The sequence below is a fragment of the Petaurus breviceps genome, unplaced genomic scaffold (assembly GCF_028583685.1).
Source record: "Petaurus breviceps papuanus isolate PSGF00001 unplaced genomic scaffold, PetGlider_PUasm1.0 90792, whole genome shotgun sequence".
NCBI lineage: Eukaryota > Metazoa > Chordata > Mammalia > Diprotodontia > Petauridae > Petaurus > Petaurus breviceps.
The window spans coordinates 6,082,806-6,095,747 of NW_027187347.1; the positions used below are offsets into that span (position 1 = coordinate 6,082,806).

General features: G+C 39.3%; 1 pseudogene; it reads left to right on the top strand.

The window, feature by feature from the left end:
• The first annotated feature begins 257 nt into the window (after positions 1-257).
• Positions 258-9,979, top strand: LOC138147438 (large ribosomal subunit protein eL6 pseudogene; annotated as a pseudogene).
• Positions 9,980-12,942: the final 2,963 nt, after the last annotated feature.

Below are 12,942 nucleotides of genomic sequence, written 5' to 3' on the forward strand. Positions count from 1 at the left end.
ACTCCTCTTAGATCAGCCTTGTCTGACTTTTTTAAAAACCTCTTTTCTTAAGCCTGCCACTTTACTCCCTGACCCTGAACCTAGTCCACCCTCCCAAGTTGTCCACTATTGCATTCAGGTCATTGATCAGGTCCAGGCTGTAAGACCTAATCTCACTGACACACCCGTGCAGAACCCTGACCTAAGTCTCTTCACTGATGGCCAGGGATACGCAGGGCTGGTGCAGGGGTAGTGTACTCCCCATCTCTCTCAGTCCTATGGTCATCCCCCTCGCTTCTGGGTCCTCTGCCCAACATGCCGAGCTCCTCACTCTGACCCAGACCCTCTGCCTCTTACAGCGAAAGTCAGCTAACATTTACAGTGATAGCCAGTATGCCTTCACCACAGCTCATGTCCACGCTCCTATCTACTGTGAACTCGGTCTCCTGACAGCAGCCAGCAAGGCTATAAAGAACTGGGCCAAAATCCCATCTCTTCTTGACTCTGTCTGGCTCTCCTCCCAAGTTTCCATCATTCATTGTCCAGCCCATCAAGTGCGTGTTGCCTCAGAGGTGGTTGGGAACCTGGTGGCAGGCCTGGCCACCCACCAAGCTGCTGTGTCTTCCCTTTCCCTAACTGTTCCCTTATGGAAACTCCCACTGTACTCATTTTTCCCTCCTATTCTAAATGTAAGATTCCTTTGCCCATTAATCAAAAGGGAAAAAGGAGGAGTTAGGTTGGTGGCTCCTCCCAGGAGATCGCCAATTCCTGGGGCTCTGGAGAGGGAATGGATAAGGTTTTTACTTAAAAACTCACCTGGGGGAAATAAAACTCAGTCTCCTTGAACAGAAAGTTACTATATTCCCCATCTAAATGAACACCTGTACCTGTCTAGCATTGTGAATCCCCAGGAGATTTAAATGAGCACCTTTCTAGCATTGTAAGTCTCTGTAAAACATGTGCATGGGTAAATACAAAAGAAAAAATATATAGGACTAGTAGGTATCAGAGTAAGAGGATCAGGGGAACACTGGGAGGTCGATTTCACTGAGATAAAACCACATGTGTAGGGCTACAGGTATCTCCTACCGTGTTTCCCCGATAATAAGACCTATCCCGAAAATAAGCCCTCCCCTTACTGTGTAAGATTCCTCTAAAATAAGCCCTCCCCCGAAAATAAGCCCTATTGAGATTGCTACTGTAGTGAAAGTGATCCCCTGTGCTACACGCTACATTATGGTACCCTCTGTATGCACCGTCCCCCCCCCGCTCCTCCCTCCATGAAACGCACGCCGCGCTCCGAGCTGCATCCAATCAGAGCTGCAGCAGTGAGTGCGTCATCCTGTTCTTCCCCAGTGATTTGCTTGCTGGCGCCATTGAGAGCAGTGCCGCGGAGGAGAGCTGAGGCAGGATAACATAAGCCCTCCCCTGAAAATAAGCCCTCTGGTGTTTTTCTTTCCAAAAAAAATTAATAAGTGTCTTATTATAGGGGAAACACGGTAGTATTGGTGGATGCATTCTCTGTGTGGGTAGAAGCATTCCCTGTGAAAAATGAAACAGGCCTAATAGTAGCAAAAAAACTTCTTAATGAAATTGTCCCTTCATTTGGCTTCCTCATGAGAATTGGGTCAGTTAATGGACTAGCATTTGTAGCCAAAATATCATAAGCAATAGCAAAAGCTTTAGGGATTACTTGAAAATTACACTGTGCATATCAGTCTCAGAGCTCAGGGCAGGTGGAGAGGGTGAATAGGACTCTGAAGGAGTTTCTCACCAAGCTTGTCCTGGAAACCCAGGAATCCTGTGTCACTCACCCTTCTATCACTGGCCCTACTCAGAAGCAGATGCACTGCCAATAAATTAGGACTGACTTCATTTGAAATTATGTTTGGAAGACTACCACCCATTCTTCCTCTAATCCGGGAAGAACTAAACGATGAAATCACTAACTCTTTCCTGGGTCACCCTTCTCCCAGGTGAACAAGGTTGGCATTACTTTTTTCCAGAAGGGCAACTGAGCAACCACTGAAGGTGGGCAGTACCACTCCTCATTCCCATCTCAGTGGGCTTGGGCCTTGTGGGTTCTCCAGAGACAGGGATGGCAGCCTTCATTAGGGGGAGGCCAACTATCAGTCCTTAAGTACATAGGTAAATATCCACCTCTTCCTCATAGAGCAGTCCATCTCAGCCCTGGAAAGACAGGTGGACTCTCTGGCAGAGGTGGTTCTCCAGAACCGCAGAAGTCTTGACCTTCTTTTTCTTAAATAGGGTGGCCTGTGTGCAGCCCTTGGTGAGGCTTGTTGCTTCTATGCAAACAGTTCTGGAGTGGTGCGGGAGAGTCTGAAGTTGGTACGCCAGAATATTGCTAATAGACAAAGGGAGTTGGAAAAGTCTAAGAATCGGTATAAGTCCCTGTTCAGGACATCCCCCTGGCTCACTACAGTAGCAGTACAGTATCGGTATCAGCTTTGCTTGGTTCTCTCCTCCTCCTGACCATATCCCTGATTGTAGGACCCTGTCTCCTTAACTGCTTTCTACAATTTGTCAAGTCAATTCCATTAAAATGTTAATTGTCAGGGACTAGAATCCTTTAGGAAAAGAATTGGATAAGCTGGATGATGTGGCCCCAGTCATGTCAAAGGTTTGACACACCTACAAAGAAAAGTGGGGAATGTTGAGCACAACTCCACCCTTCCCTTCCTTAATTGATCTGTGAGCAAGAATTTCAGCACAACTGCACCCTTCCCTCCCCTAATTGATCCCTGAGCAGGAATTTCAGCCTAAGATAAAATCCCTGCTCCATTCTTTTCCCTCCCCTGGCCCCCCACCTACCAGATATTCCTCATATCTGTCAATTCTAGGTTCCCTGTCCCTCAGCTTTGGGAAAACCTTCGATGGTGTGGGAAAATTCATATATACACTGACCAATCACTGATCGTAGTTTCAGCTTACGTAACCTGACTTTGTAATCTCTTTAAAAACCAGCACATTTTCCATGCCAACTCACTGTCAGATCTGCGTATGTGACCCCGGCAATCCTGTGGTAATAAAATCCACTTCCAAATTTATTCTGGGGGATCTTCTGTCTCATTCTTTTGTGTTCTACATAATATGAGAGAAAATGAAAATGAGAAATGTTGGAGGGGATGAGGAAAAATTAAAAAAAAAACACCAATGTACTGTTGGTGAAGTTGTATACCAATTCAACCATTCTGGAGAGCAATTTGGAACTACCTGCAAAGGGCCATGGAGACCCATTAACCAAGCAAGATCACTACTAGGGTGGGGGATAAACATCTCCAGTTGTCTTGATCCATATTTTGCCACTGAACCCAGATGACTCTGGAGGAGAAAGTGAGAATGGCAATTTTTCACAGTCCTCCCTCACTTAAATCCTCCCCTTCCCTACCCTCCATTCCTTTCCCTTTCCTCCCTTCCTTTCTTTCCCTTCCTTCTGTCCACATAAGGTGTCCATACCCTTACATGCAAGTGCTCTCCCCAAAGGAATAGAAATTTTGATGATTGAAACCTGGCAAAGTATCTTAAGGTTTACTATTAGTTTTTGTTTTTGTTTTTCCTAAAGACAATGCCTAAACTCAATTTACTCAGGATCTCATTGATTGACAAGTAATAGGTTCTAGCCTAAGCCCCACTTAGTGGTCATTGCTTTGGCCTGATGGCTCATAGTGAATATAAATAGTAATTGTTTCTATTTTGGCCAGAAACCCTGAGGACCTTCCCCTCCCAGATTGATTGTTTTTTAACTAGGTAAAAGAGTCCATTCTTTAGCTTATTTCTTACTTAGGCTTAATCATTGAATGACTTTTGCCATAGTCAAATTGAGAACTGTTAAAGACCTTAGCTTAAAAATAACAAGGTCTCCCACAGCATATGGGTAATCTCCAATCACCATGACCTCTGTTTTGCCACTGGACTCAAATAACTCAGAGGAGAAAGTGAGGCTGGTCACTTGGCATAGCCCTCCATTACTTAAATCTAATTCACCTGCCAGTCACCTTCCTGATGTCATGATTCTCTTTAAGAACAAAAGACAAATAACAACAATCTTCACTAGGTCTGCATTCCAAAGAGGTGAAAAACAGAAAGGAAAAGGCCCTATCTGTACAAAAATATGCATAGTGGCTGTTTTAGTGGTACCAAAGAATTGGAAGTGGAGAGGATGTCTGTCAATTGGGAAATGGCTGAACAAGTTGTGGTGTATGAATGTAATGCAATACTATTGTGCTATAAGATGACCAGGCAAACTTTAGAAAAATCTCAAAAGACTTATATGAACTGATGTTGAGTGAAGTGAGAAAAACCAAGAGAAAATTGTACACAGTAACAGTCATTATACAATAACTAACTTTGACAGATTTAACGCTTCTCAGCAATGCAAGAATCTAAGACCACTCCAAAAGACTCATGATGAAAAATGCTATCCACATCCAGAGAAAGAGCTATGGAGTCTGAATGCAGATTAAACCATACTGTTTACTTTCTCTCTCTCTCTTTTTTTTGTTTTGTTTCTTCTTTCTTGTGGTTCCTGCTATTTGTTCTATTTTTTTTTTCTTTACAACATGACTAATGTGAAAATATGTTAAATAAGAATATATATGTAGAGCCTATATCAGATTTTGCACTGTCTTGGGGAACAGGGAGGGGAGGGAGGCAGAGAAAATGTAAAACACAAAGGCTTATGGAAGTGAATGTTGAAAACTAAAAATAAATTAATTAAATTTATAAAAAGAGTTGAACTGACACAAAGTGAAATGAAGCAAATCAGGAGAATATTGTACATAACAATAGCAATATTGTATAATGAACAACTATAAATGACTTAGCTACTCTCAGCAATACAAAGATCCAAGACAATCCCAAATAACTTATGATGAAAAAAGCTATACATCTCCAGAGAAAGAAGCAATAGACTCTTTTTTATTAAAGCAATTGGGCTAAGTAACTTGCTCAAGGTTACATGGTCAGTTATTTTGTGTGGGTGTTAAGTATCTGAGGCCGGAACCGATCCTGAGTCTCCTGACTCCAGGGCCAGAACTCTTACTCACTGTGCCACCTGGACGCTGCGAGAACAAATAGACTCTTAATGCAGATCAAAGCATACTTTTCTTTGATCTTTATTTTTCTTGCTTTTTTTGGGGGGGAGGGGTCTGTATTTTCTTTCATTACATGACTAATATGGAAATATATTTTCCATGATTTCATATGTATAGGCTATATCAAATTGCTTGCCTTCCAAATAAGGGGACAGGAGAGGGAGGAAGGAAGAGTATTTTAAACTCAAAATCTAAATAAAAAGTATCAAAAATTGTTTTAACATGTAATTGGAGAAGGTTAAAATACTAAATATATTTAAAAATTGTAAAAACTGAAACTGTGTGAGATTAAGTGATTTTCTCATAGTCCAATCAAGTGTCTGAGATAGGATTTCAATCCAGAGCCCTTCATTTGAAGTCCAGAGTTTTCTACTATTCCATATTACATTTTTATTACTATAAAACCCCTTTGCATTTCTTTAGTGTTGATGGCAGAGAGATAGAAAAGGGTCTAAGAATCACATAGTGTTTAAAATGTCAATGAATGTTAACTTCTGGTACAATAAAGTTTTGGTACATTACATGTGTATCAAAGTCCAATGAGATTATGGACTACTGAAATAATTAAATCATATTAAAATTGACTAGCATTGTCATCCTAAATGAAACCAGAAGATTTAAGGAAAATACAGCTTACTGGAAGTATGGTTCACAGGTTCTCATCTGTGAGGCCAAAGAAGGAGTTGGTAAAGTTGTTTTCATTGTATGGTTAAATGTAACAGGAAACAACATTTCAGAAAAAAAATTAGGTCATCTCTCCTTGTGATACTTGTGAAGAACATTACTTAAAAATAAAAGGAGATATGAAGTTCAATGATTTTTTTTTCCTAGCCTCTGTTACAAAAGACAAAGACATAAAGGAAATCTACAAAGAAATTCGACACAATTCTTCAAAAACGGGGTTTTATTGAAAGCATTGCTAAAATCTGAGTCAACTATAGTCACATCATTGTCTCATCTCTTTCTTTTGTAATTTGAATTTAAAAAAAAGCAAAACATAGTTAGTCTGGCATAACCAGAGTTCCTGATGAAGTTACACTGGTTCCCAGTAATCGCTGCATCACTTTCTAGGTGTTCTCCAATCATTTCTTTACTGACTCATTCCAGAATCATTTCCTTAGAAATAAAATTCAAACCCACTGGCCTGTAATTAGCAAACTCTGCTCTTTTGTTTTCTTTCTTTTTTTTTAAGTCATGACGATATAAATCTCCACCATTCTTCCAAACTTATGGCATCTCTCCTATTTTCTGTGATCCTTTAAAATTGCACTGACAGTGGTTCAACAATGATATCTTCCAGATCTTTCAGGATCCTAGGATGGAGTTCATCTGGGCCACGTGACTTGAATTCATCAAGGGTAAGTAGATTGTCTCTTATAACTCACCCACCCACTCCTACGCACGTTTGTTTTAAGTAGCAATTTTTTGTGTCATTTTTTTACAGTTCTAATGTAAAGGTCATTTTCCTTTACAGAAAAATCAGAAAAGCAAGTAGTCAATTAGTATTTATTAAGAGCTTACTTTATATTAGGGATACAAAAGGAAGGGAAAAAAAAACCCTACTTTCAAAGAGCTCACAGTCTAATTCCCAAAACAACATGCACACAATGATGTAGAGACAAGATATATAACAGATAATTGGAGCAGAGAAGGTAGTCGCAGAAGGAAGGTACTAAGATTATGAAGGATTGGAAAAGACTTGTTATAAAAGGTAGGACTTTAGCTGCGATGACTGATGCTAGAGAAACAAAGAAAAAAAAACTAAGAGTTGAGTAGCTTTATTTTCCCTCTTGTAGAGTATTATCATCCCCCTCACCCCAAACAAAGGTCCTATTACTTCTTTGTTTTTTTTTTCTCTACCAAGATAAGAAAGAAAGAAAGGAAAGAAGGAAAGAAGGAAGGAAGGAAGGAAGGAAGGAAGGAAGGAAGGAATAAAAAAGAAAGAAGAAAGGAAAGAAAGAAAAAGAAAAGAAAGCCAAACTCCATTTTCCATGAGCAATTCTGCTTGGTCTCCATTCCTTGGAATGTCATATCTCATCTAGTATAAGTGATCACCTGAGATTTCATCACTATGTTGATTGACTCAGTTTTTGATACACCTCAACTCCCTGAGTTGTCTCTCCCCCTCTGATCAGAGGGTTAGAGGGTGAAGCAACAACCTCCTCACAAAGCCTTCAGTTACTAAGTACTCTGCACTTTCAAAACTTTATGAAAATTCTCTATTCATCAGCAGCTCCACTTGGTTTGACTATTGTACTCTTCCTTTATCAGACAGCACCTGGAGTACAGTGTTCAATTATGGGCTCCACATTTGAAGTTGGACATTCCCAAACTGGATAATGTCTAGAGGAGCAAAATCAGCATCACGATGGGCCTTGGGTCCTTGACAAATGAGGATGAGTTGAAGGAAATGGGCATGTTTAGCTTGGAGAAAAACAGATTCATCAGGGGCGGCTAGGTTGTACAGTGAATAGAGCACTGGCCCTGGAATCAGGAAGACCTGAGATCAAATCCAGCCTCAGACATTTAACACAAAAAACTAGTTATGTGACCTTAGGCAAGTCACTTTACCCCAATTGCCCTACCTTCACTCCTCCAAAAAGAAAAAGAAAAAAAGAAAAAAAAAAGAGAAAAGGATTCATGGGACATATGATAGCTGTTTTTAACAATCTGAAGGGTTGTCACATGGAGAAGGGATAAGACTGCTTGAACAATATTTTGAAAATGTAAATTTGTTCCAATGCTATTGTTATATAAAGGAACATTTGGCAAACTCTGAGTTTGTTTTTCATGGATTTCTTTCATGAAGAGAAGAAAAATGTACCACTTCATAACAACTCACAATCTGCACCCCTTCAGATACCCACTTCCACAAGCAAAGCTTTGGTCTGTGTCAAGATAAAGTGCTATGTTCACTGTATATCTTCTGGTCCCCCAGGAGCTGTGAACAAAGAGTACTGCTCCACACCAACTCCATTTCATTATGCCTTGACTTTCAGTCTCAAGACCTACCTGTCCAACTTACTCTTGGAGCCTGGGGCATACACCAAGTAGCAGCCCGCCTTTGGGAGACAAGGTCACTATTTATTGCAATATTTATGTATTTCCTAACCATTTAATATGTATAGAACTGTGCTAGATTTTCTTATTTAGTTTCTATCTTTTTTTGTGTGTATTACTGACAAAGTTTTTGAGTGCTGTGCCCCTAACTCTTATTTTCCCCATAAGCTCTATAGTTTTTATTGCATGATTTTGCCTAATTCAGTGCTTTGGGGGAATGAATAATTTCCATTAAAGTAAGGCATAATTACCTATACCTATTGGCCCCAGAGGGTTAAACCGAGAATAATGAATAAAGAAGAAAATTTTAGAGGAAAATTTAGAGGAAATAATAATGAGGTAATAATAAAGAAGAATGAGTAAAGAGGCCAAACCAAGAATAATGAGCAAAGTGGAAAATGTAGACTTGATGTAATGAAGAAAACTTCATAATGATTAGATCTGTCCAAAAGTAGAATGGATTGCTCTGAGAGGCCATGAGTTCCATTTCTACCTGAAAGTCTTCAAAGGGAGGCTAATGTTATAGGATGAGTTCCATTTTGAATAGGTTAGACTAGATGGTTGTTGGGGCTCCTTGCAACTTTCAAATTCTCAAAAACAACTATAAAGTCTTCTCTTCTTCAAGGGAAAGTATCCCCATTCCCTTCATCTTCTCCTTGTATAACATCATCTTGAGACTTTTCACTATTCTTGTCATACTATTGTAGCACTCCTTGACTTTCATTCATATAACTGCTTGAAAACAAGGCTTTCATGTCAGCACAGTGTTTTGTAACTTGGGAGTCTGATAAATATTTCATGAATGAGTGTTTTTTGCTGGTAAAATAGTTAGTGACTGATTCATTCCTTTCAGAGACAAATGATTGTCAAATTATATGGGGTTATAGTTCATTCAAGTTTTCTTCATCAATGCTTTAAATGATTGATAGTCTCTTTGTCTTATATTCCTTTTTCTAGTTCTAGGAGTATACACCACAATAGAATGAGGGAGCTCTTTCCCTCCTCTCAAGATGGCAGACAAAAGTCCCCAAAGTAACCAAAGGGAAATAAAGTCAGAAAGGAATAAAAAAAGATGAATAACAAGGAAGATGTGGCTGCAGTCAGACCCAATCCCAGCCCGAGGGATCAGTAGATCCTTCAGGTCTGCAATATGTTCCCTGTGTGTCATGTACAAGCTGCACCAAAAACCCATATTGAAAGGAAAGAGAAGGAGAAAATGCCTGCTGCTATCTCAAAGTCAGTAGGTGGTGATAAGAATGGAGGAGTCCATGTGGTAAAGATTTGAAAAAAGCCTAGATATTACCATACCGAAAAGCCTTCAGTTACTAGCCTAGAAAGCTGCTAAGTCATGGCAAAAAGCCTTCAGACAGCATATGAGGAGACTTTGAGCTAGCCTCACCGTGGGCATGGTTCTCATCATGCTCACTGACTGCTACAGAAGCAAGCCAGTGGTTTTCCTGAAGCAGCTGGCTAGTGACTTGCTACTGGTGACTGGACCTCCAACCACCAACTATGTTCCTCTGAGAAGGACCCATCAGAAATTTGTCATTGCCTCCTCTACCAGGGTTAACCTTTCCAGTGTAAAAATTCCAATCATCTTATTGCTGCTTACTTCACGAAGAAGAGCCTCTATAAACCTAGATACCAAAAAGGATTGAGTTTTGACACAAAAGAAGAGAAATATGAGATTACAGAGCAGCACAAATTGATTAGAAAACAGTGGTCTCTCAGAGCCTGCCCCAATTCAAGAAAGTTACTCAGCTCTGTGGCTACCTGCATTCTGCATTCTCTCCAACAGAATTTCTCCACACAAACCAGTGTTTTAAATGCCTTAAAGAGAGTTTTTATTAAAATATTTGGAATAGCTAAGAGAAAAAAAGAGGGCTGCTCAGTAATTTTCGAATCATCTTCTGTTCAGTTGTGGATCTCTAATTTTGCTTTTCCTTGTCTTTTGTCATTTTCTTATTTTCTAATCACAAATCTCCCCTCTATGACCTTAGGCTATGGAATACACAAAGAAGTCTTCAAAGTTATTCAACAAAATAGGCAGTATTCTTTTAATTATTTGTATTCACTCACTGATTATAGGAACAAGTGGTAAATCTATTGTGTTACCATCTCTGACGGTAAATTTAAAAAAAGAAAAAAACAAAAAATCCCACTATTTTTTTTCCAGACCTTTTTGAGACAAATAAATTTCTTTTGGAATAGGCTGCTTCTATTCTATGCCCCATTCCCCATCACCTAAAAGATCTTTCCTTTTTGCAAACTTTTAAGCCTGAAACCTTCTATGTAAGAAATATCTATGTTGGATACTTCTAGAGCAGGGCCCTCCTGGCCAATCTCCAGCGTTTGTTTCTCTAGCTCTGAAAAGAGGAGTGAAAAAGTAATCAGAGGTGCCTGCTGTAGTCCATGACCCCATTCTCTGAAGCCTATGGTCCTTGTTGATATTTCAAAGCTACTTTGATGTGGAAAATGAAATCCAGGAATCCCAACTACCAGGGGTAAGATATTGGACCAACTTGCATGTACTAAATTTCAGATGTGACCTTTCTCAGGGCCATTGTTGATCACCTTCTCTCCTGTGGATCAGCACATCTGAGCAACTTCACACTTCTACTTTCACAATTATGACCCCATATTATCCTTCCCCCTCTTATGACTGAGTCTGAGTTATGTATTTTTTTCTCTGCAGCACTTCTCCCTGACTTCTGTTCTCCCCTATTCCAGTCCCAGATGGGTATCTCATGTTAGGCCTAACATCATTCTTCCCTTGTAAGAATTTGAACACACCTAAAACAAAAGCCTGCAGCTTTTAGCTTTGCCTGCTGATCTGCCTCTAGTGAAATTCTATGAGCTTCAAAGCAGCTCCAAAGGATTGGCAGTCCACAAGGCAGTTTATCAGTTTAGTCCATAAATCTAGTAAGATTATTCCTATTTAGGGTCACAGAAGAAAAGGGGACAGTCACAATGAAACCACAAATGAAAACCAAAGTCCAGAGCTATAAAACCAGAAGGATATATCATGGATTTCTGAAAGATCATAAACAGTTGAAATTCAGTGAACTGTGGGACTAAGCATATCAGAATCTGCTATGTGAAGAGACAGAGAGTTCAGGGTAGCATTTAATGAGATTAATAAGTAACCCTAAATCTCATGCTCACTGAACAGTTTTCACACTTGATTTTTTCATTTTTTCTGATACTTTTGCCATGTGGGTTTCTGTAATTGCATCATCATCAGACCAAACATATTGTACCACCAAGATAAATTAGTTCATGAGAAGTATAAGTGGCATAATATTTTACATAAGGAATTTTATCTAAATTTTGGGGTTTTGGTTGAGGAGGAAGCATATAATAGGCTCTTGGTATATGTTTGCTATTATTCATGGGATTTATTTTCTGAAGATCTCAATTCTCTCAGATATTAAAGACATAACAGCGTAATAATACTATTGTCTAACAAACAAAAAAGCACAGTATCCATTCATTAAATGGAAAAATAGAAAGCGAAAGATAAGGCAGCATAGTAAAAGTAAAAGAAAATTAAGGAATTGACTAGCAAATGGAACCTAGAAATAGAATGGTGAGACCAATCCTGGACAGTAGTACTGCATTCTTCGCTTAAATAACCCTGGTAGATAAGTATTGATTTACATTTGTATAACCCTTTCAGAGAATCATACAGTCTCGGAATGGGAAGGGATTTCAGAGGTCATGTTACAGAACCCCAAACTAAGCTTACATACTCTTTACAACAGCCCTTACTAGTGGTCATCTTGAAAATCTCCAAGAGGTAGGAACCCACTACTTTCCAAAGCAGGTTTTTCTGTGCTTGGACAGCTCTAACTTTCAAAATGTCTTCCTTTACATTGAGCATAAATCTAATTCTTTTGTGATTTCCACCTACTGCTCCTTCTTGCACCCTCTGAGGGCAAGAGGATAACTCTAATTTCTTTTCCATGTCACGTCTTCAAATATTTGAAGAAGGCTAATATACATATACATATTTCACCTGTGATTGTAATTTCTTAACCAAAACTCAAGATTTTAAGTTATTTTAAATGGTTCTTGTATGGTTCTAAACACCCCCCCCCCGATAATTCTCCTCTGGAAATTTTCTAATTGTCAATGCCCTTCCTAAAATGTGGCAGTCATATTTTTAAGTAGTCTCTATTTTATGAATTTTTTGGGGGGAGCGTCAATTGGGGTTAAGTGACTTCCCCAAGGGCACATGGCTAGTAAGTGCTAAGTGTCTGAGGTCGGATTTGAACTCAGGTCCTCCTGACTCCAGGGTCAGGGTTGTATTCACTGAACCACCTAGCCACCCCTCTCTTTTATGAAATTAAGAAGATCATATTGTGTTACATTTAGATACACATTAGCACGAGACTTTTTTTTTTTAATTTAACTGAATTTATATTAGAAACTATAATGGAAATTACTTATTCATCTTTCTACCATAGCTATCCCTACATCTCTCTTCACATTTCCCTAAATTTAATACCATCATATTACAGCCAGAAATGAATTATTACTGGAAGGATCAGTTGCATTCATGTGGAAGAGATAGGCCCTACATTTATTCACTGTGTGACCTGTCTGCATGGTTCGAGGGATACAGTCAGTGGATTAACCAGCTCTGCAAAGTTCCATTCAGCCTTTTAATGATAAGGACATAGTAGTTGCTCAGTAAGTTCTTGTTGGTTACTTAAAATAATTTTCTTTTTTTTTTTTTGGAGAGCAGTTAGGGTTAAGTGACTTGCCCAAGGTCACATGGCTATTT